This window comes from Panulirus ornatus, chromosome 30 (assembly GCF_036320965.1).
Source record: "Panulirus ornatus isolate Po-2019 chromosome 30, ASM3632096v1, whole genome shotgun sequence".
Lineage (NCBI taxonomy): Eukaryota > Metazoa > Arthropoda > Malacostraca > Decapoda > Palinuridae > Panulirus > Panulirus ornatus.
Genome location: NC_092253.1, coordinates 18,166,049 through 18,174,160, shown reverse-complemented (window position 1 = coordinate 18,174,160; position 8,112 = coordinate 18,166,049).

The window sequence follows — 8,112 nt, the reverse complement described above, 5'->3', positions numbered from 1 at the left end:
CCTTTCCACATCCAGGCCCCACAAAACTTTCCATGGTTTACCCCAGATGCTTCACATGCCCTGCTTCAATCCATTGACAGCACGTCACCCTGGTATACCAGATCGTCCCTATGCACTCTATTCCTTGCACGCCTTTCACCCTCCTGTATGTTCAGGCCCCGATCGCTCAAAATCTTTTTCACTACATCCTTCCACCTCCAATTTGGTCTCCCAGTTCTCGTTCCCTCCACCTCTGAGACATATAGCCTCTTTATCAATCTTTCCTCACTCATTCTCTCCATGTGACCACCATTTTAATACACCCTCTTCTGCTCTCTCAACCACACATCTCTCTTACTCTTTCATTACTTACTCGATCAAACCACCTCACACCACATATTGTCCTCAAACATTTCGTTTCCAACACATCCACCCTCCTCTGCATAACCCTATCTATAACCCATGCCTTGCAACCATATAACATTGTTGGAACCACTATTCCTTCAAACATACTCATTTTTGCTCCGAGATAACGTTCTCGACTTCCACACATTCTTCAACACTCCCAGAACTTTCACCCACTCCCCCACCGTGACTCACTTCCGCTTCCATGGTTCCTTTCACTACTAAATCCACTCCCAGATATCTAAAACACTTCACTTCCTCCAGTTTTTCTCCATTCAAACTTACCTCTCAATTGACTTGTCCCTCAACCCTACTGAACCTAATAACCTTGCTCTTATTCACATTTATTCTCAGCTTTCTTCTTTCACACACTTTACCAAATTCAGTAAACAACTACTGTAGTTTCTCACCCAAATCAGCCACCAGCGCTGTATCAATACAGGAACAGTCCATCACTGTGATGATGAATGGTGCCAGAGTATATCCATCATACATTGTAATGATGAACAGTGCCAGAGTATATCCATCCTACACTGTGGTGATGATCGGTGCCAGAATATATCCATCCTACACTGGAATGATGATCAGTGCCACAATATATCCATCCTACACTGTGATGATGATCGGTGCCTCAGCATATCCATCCTACACCGTGATGATGATCAGTGCCAGAGTATACCCATTCTACACAGTGATGATGATCGATGCCAAAGTATATCCATCCTACATTGTGATGATGACTGGTGCTAGATTTTTTCTATCCTACACTGTGATGATGATCAATGTCAGAGTATATCCATCCTACATTGTGATGATGATTGGTGCTAGATTTTTTCCACCCTACAATGTGATGATGATCAGTGCCAGAGTATATCCATCCTACACTGTGATGATGATCTATGCCAAAGTATATCCATCCTACACTGTGATGATAATCATTGCCAGGGCATATCCATCCTACACTGTGATGATAATCATTGCCAGAGCATATCCATCCTACAGTGATGATAATCATTGCCAGAGCATATCCATCCTACACTGTGATAATGAATGGTCCCAGAGCATATCCATCCTACACTGTGATAATGAATGGTCCCAGAGCATATCCATCATACACTGGGATGATGATCAGTGCCAGATTATATCTATCCTACACTGTGATTATGAATGGTGCCAGAGTATATCCATCCTACACTGTGATGATTATCAGTGCCAGAATATATCCATCATACACTGTGATGATGATCGGTGCCAGAGTATATCCATCCTAGATTGTGATGATCAGTGCCAGAGTATATTCATCCTACACTGTGATGATGATCAGTGCCAGAGTATATCCATCCTACACTGTGATGATGATTGGTGCAAGAGTATATCAATTATACACTGTGATGATCAGTGCTAGAGTATATCCATCCTACACCGTGATGATGGTTGGTGCCACAGTATATCCATCCTTCAGTAATGATAATTGGTGCCAGAGCATATCCATCCTACACTGTGATGATGATCAATGCCAAAGTATATCCATCCTACATTGTGATGATGATCGGTGCCCAAGTGTATCCATCCTACACTGTGATGATGATCAGTGCCAAAGTATATCCATCCTACACTGTGATGATGATTGGTGCCAGAGTATATCAATTATACACTGTGATGATCGTTGCTAGAGTATATCCATCTTACACTGTGATGATGGTCGGTGCCACAGTACATCCATCCTTCAGTAATGATAATCGGTGCCAGAGCATATCCATCCTACACTGTGATGATGATCAGTGCCAGAGTATATCCATCCTACATTGTGATGATCGGTGCCCAAGTATATCCATCCTACACTGTGATGATCAGTGCCAAAGCATATCCATCCTACACTGTGATGATGAATGGTCCCAGAGCATATCCATCATATACTGGGATGATCACTGCCAAAGTATATCCATCCTATACTGTGATGATGTATAGTGCCAGAGTATATCCTACACAGTGATGATGATCGGTGCCAGAGTATATCCATCCTACACTGTGATGATCGGTGCCAGAATATATCCATCCTACATTGATGATGAATGGTGCCAGAATATATCCATCATACACTGATGATTGGTGTTGAGTATATCCATCCTACACTGTGATGATGAATGGTGCCAGAGTATATCCATGCTACACTGTGATGATCGGTACCAGAGTATATCCATCCTACAATATGATGATTGGTGCCAGAATATAACCATCATACACTGTGATGATGAATGGTGTCAGAGTATATCCTTCTTACACTGTGATGATGATTGGTGCCTGAGTATATCCATCCTCCATGATGAATGGTGCCAGAGTATATCAATCCTGCACTGATGAATGGTGCCAGAGTATATCCATCCTACACTGATGATGACTGGTGCCTGAGTATATCCATCCTACAATGTGATGATCGGTGCCAGAGTATATCCATCCTACACTGATGCTTATCAGTGCCAGAGTATATCCATCCTACACTGATGCTTATCAGTGCCAGAGTATATCCATCCTACACTGATGCTTATCAGTGCCAGAGTATATCCATCCTACACTGTGATGATGATCGGTGCCAGAGTATATCCATCCTACACTGATTATTATCAGTGCCAGAGTATATCCATCCTACACTGTGATGATGATCGGTGCCAGAGTATATCCAACCTACACTGATGATTATCAGTGCCAGAGTATATCCATCCTACACTGTGATGATGATCGGTGCCAGAGTATATCCATCCTACACTGATGATTATCAGTGCCAGAGTATATCCATCCTACACTGATGATTATCAGTGCCAGAGTATATCCATCCTACACTGATGATTATCAGTGCCAGAGTATATCCATCCTATACTGATGATTATCAGTGCCAGAGTATATCCGTACTACACTTTGATGATCAGTGTCAGAGTATAGTAATCACGAAATATGATGTACTCATTTACAATTTCATGTGTTGTTCAGTGCCTAAATGGACAAGCTTACTTTCCAACTTACTCAATATCTCTGAATTTTTAAAAACTTCATCTTAACTGAATCCACTTAGCTTAACATCATCCAGGTCATCACATATTTCATCTACAATCTTTACGGATCCACAAGTCACGTCTTCCCTTACTTTACTATCCTTCCTTTCACATTCGACTTTTCTCTCAAAATAAAAAACCTTTAACATGACACAGTTGGTACTTTCTGCACCTGTAAAGTGTGTTTAAAATATTCAAATCTTCTGCGTTCATCTCTACTATCCACGCACTACTAATCCCGGCTTTCTTCTCTACTATCCACGTACCACTATACCTGCCCATTTCTCTAAGATTCATTCCAACCTTCCGTCAAACCACTATCTTCCAACTCAGGGTTTGTGGGTCGGGTTTCCACGGCTTCCACAGTCTGGGTGGCGGCAATTGTGCATATAACAAGCCTGCACCTCACCACTGAAGGGTAGCATCCATTGGGCTTTGGAGTCTGGTGAGACTCCTTAACCTTCTTCCTGGCTTCATCGTATGAGATGGTGTTCCCTGACCTTCTCCAACTTAAACCGGGGACATTCCCTGTGCTAGCTTGGGTGGTTGCCCTTCCAATTAAGGCACAACGATTGTTCTACCATACAACTGGCGGCAACACCGTAATCCAAGCCGACACATTACCCACATCTTGCTAATAGTGTGCAGGATATATCAGGGTGACCATATTGCTGGCACCTGTAACATTTCAAGGGCCTCGGAATGTAGGATCGAATCTGACATCTCATATATCCTACTGCAAGTGTTTCCGGTAATTTGGTTTTTCCAAACGTTAAGTTTATCAAGATGGTCCTGCGTCCTTCGCCAGGTAATTTGGTGATGACTTAGGCGGCAATGACATCTTCCTCGTCCCATAATTCCTTTATGATGTCCTCCTCCGTCATATCCATAATGTCAGGACACAAGAAAACTCCCTTGCAAGGGTTCATTGATACTGGGATTGAGCCAACAACACCACAAGGAAGGAAATTCCTCAGCTTTAAGGTCAGCCACCTGATTCGTCGATATTACCTAAGGAGCAAATCACCACTTGCCAGCTTCCTAACCGTTTCAACGGCTCCTTCCTAACCATCAGTAACTTTCCTTATCAAAAAGGGATTGAAAGAGGCCAAAGTCGACGATCCGGTCGTAGGAATTTGTAAAAATTGCGCACTGCTGTTTTTATACATATATTACGGTGATCACCTTGACTTCCCATTATCCATCCTAGTTGAGCTACGCCCCATGCTCTGAGGTGGTGTACCACCCCAAACAATGTGGTATGAAAAAAAATGACTTTCTTAAATTGTACAGACCAACAACTTACCAGTCAAGTGTCTCGGAGTTGGGGCGGGTGGCTTCACAGGTCTCAGAGTTGGGGCGGGCGGCTTCACAGGTCTCAGAGTTGGGGCGGGTGGCTTCACAGGTCTCAGAGTTGGGGCGGGCGGCTTCACAGGTCTCAGAGTTGGGGCGGGCGGCCTCACAGGTCTCAGAGTTGGGGCGGGCGGCCTCACAGGTCTCAGAGTTGGGGCGGGCGGCCTCACAGGTCTCAGAGTTGGGGCGGGTGGCTTCACAGGTCTCAGAGTTGGGGCGGGCGGCCTCACAGGTCTCAGAGTTGGGGCGGGCGGCCTCACAGGTCTCAGAGATGGGGCGGGCGGCCTCACAGGTCTCAGAGTTGGGGCGGGCGGCCTCACAGGTCTCAGAGTTGGGGCGGGCGGCTTCACAGGTCTCAGAGTTGGGGCGGGTGGCTTCACAGGTCTCAGAGTTGGGGCGGGCGGCCTCACAGGTCTCAGAGTTGGGGCGGGCGGCTTCACAGGTCTCAGAGATGGGGCGGGCGGCCTCACAGGTCTCAGAGTTGGGGCGGGCGGCCTCACAGGTCTCAGAGTTGGGGCGGGCGGCCTCACAGGTCTCAGAGTTGGGGCGGGCGGCCTCACAGGTCTCAGAGATGGGCGGGCGGCTTCACAGATCTCAGAGTTGGGGCGGGAGGCCTCACAGGTCTCAGAGTTGGGGCGGGCGGCCTCACAGGTCTCAGAGTTGGGGCGGGCGGCTTCACAGGTCTCAGAGTTGGGGCGGGCGGCTTCACAGGTCTCAGAGTTGGGGCGGGCGGCCTCACAGGTCTCAGAGTTGGGGCGGGCGGCTTCACAGGACCATTTGGCTTCTGCGGTCGGTCACTTTTCAGCAAGTACAATCCTGTGTGAACTGTCGTCTGGAATTATCAGATGTATCAATAACTCCTAACATCTGTAAGAAAACAGAAAGTACCAATATGGGTGACTGAGTTTGCAAGAGCATGAAAGGAGGAAGTAGAGAGTAAATGTGAATAAAAGCAAAGTTATCAGGGTTTAACAGGGTGGAGGGACAGATTAGCTGAGGTGTGAGTATGAATGGAGAAAAATTGGAGGAAGTAAAGTGTTTTAGATATCTGGGGGAAGGGAAAGTTGCAGGTTTGCAGCTTGTGAGATAAGAGATCGGGTAAAAATATGAAGGACAACTTCTGAAACGCGACTGATGAAGAGAGGAAATTAATGTTTCAGCAATTTATCTACAGCTTCCAAAATTATCATACTAGCAACGTAACAGGCACTTCTTTATAAAAAAAAAATTATAGTCATAATTTCAAAATACTTCAATGATATTTAATATAATAAAGATAGTGGCAATGACATGATAATGAAGTACAAAACACTTCTGAAGATTTACATTATTCAACACGCTTTTTATTACCACTGCTCTACCCTCTAACCCTTAGTCTACATGTAATTAGCCTTTAACCCCACGATTTCTACAACATTCTTTCAGCCCCGAGTCCAATACACAGACAAAAAATCAATTAAACCCACTGGCTTGAACAATCAGCATTGTTAGAAAAGTTATTTCCGTAAATTTACCATCTTTGCTTTCCAATATATGTCTCTCCGACTTCCATAAGTTTCCAGGCGGTAAAATTTCGCACCCCTCCCCCACCATGAAACCATTCCGCTGCCAAGTCATCCGCACGATATCCACCCCAGAACTACAAAACTCATTCCTGCGTGAGTTCAATCTCTCTAAACTCCTCCCAATCTTACACTCAACCCTATTACGACTACCTTGCTCCAACATTAGAATCTAACTTACATCTGCGCCAACTTTAAATCGTTGGCACAGCTTATCCTCAGACCACTGAATCAGCCACCAGCCTGTATCCTTCAAACATACCATGGCATCACCCAGCAGTCTTGCATCCCCAACGACTTCATACACACTCTTTCCAGGACTCTTCATTACCTTCCTAATAACCCCACATAAACCCTAAGGCACCTGGACTACAAGCCGCCGCAAACCTACTTTCACTTCATCACTTTCCTTCGTCTCCACATTTCAAACATCCTACTCCTCGTAAAAGTTTCCTGCTCTAACAACTGTCTCAACACCGAATTCTTAGACACTTCCGCACCAGACAAGCTGTACAATAGGCTTCCCAGATCCACAGATCTACATCAAATTACCATTGGTTTCAAGATTCCACTACAGACCTTCAAAGCCAACCTGCAGGATCATCCTCTACCACTTCTGAAACCGCACTTCTCCATGCCTGTTTCCAAGTGCATCCTGACATCCTCGACCCCAGCAACATACCCTCCATTATAATTTACCAATACCACTAAACTTTCCTCCTGCTAATTGAGCACCTCCACTACTGTTATCCCCTTATGTCTTAGCCAACATACACCATTGCGTTATCCTAGGTCAGGCTTCACCATGAGTACATACAATTCAAAACCTAACAGTCTACGAGTACAAGAGACCACTTATTTAACAATTCCCTGCAAACACCAATCCGGTGCGCATGCCTGCTCCTTCATCTCCCAAAGTTTTACTAACCATTTCTGTTTACAAATCATTTTCCCTAACCCTCTCACTTTGCACACCACCTCGACCAAAACACCCTATATCTGCCACTCTGTCATCAGACACATTCAACAAACCTTCAAAATACTCATTCCATCTCCTTCTCACATCACCACTACTTGTTATCACCTCCCCATTTACGCCCTTCACTGAAGTTCCCATTTGCTCCCTTGTCTTACGCACCCTATTTACCTCCTTCCAGAACATCTTTTTATTCTCCCTAAAATTTACTGATAGTCTCTCACCCCAACTCTCATTTGCCCTTTTTTTCACCTCTTGCACCTTTCTCTTGACCTCCTGTCTCTTTCTTTTATACTTCTCCCACTCAATTGCATTTTTTCCCTGCAAAAATCGTCCAAATGCCTCTCTCTTCTCTTTCACTTTTTACATTATTCTTTAAGTTTATGACACAGAAAACGTAATGACATACCTTTAAGGGATACTGTCCCAAAATAAAAAACGTTTTTTTTCTGAGGTATAGAAAAAGGAACTACATAACACATCCCACACTATTATGATGAACGGAACCACAGTATGTCTACTGAAAACTATGGTAATGAACGGTGCAAGGATACATCCATTTCAAATTATGAACGGTGGGACATATCCACAGCCAAAAATGTGATCATTGTCTTCCTTATCCACTCAGGTATTTTACGACGTGAACTTATGGTAGGCAGACATAATGTCATTGCCCAAGTATGCTAGGATACACAGCTATCTGGCTGGACATGACCCATATTTCTCTTCCTACAAACCCTGTAACTCTGCCAACACTATCACCTTGAAACACTTGTCTCGACTGTCGCAC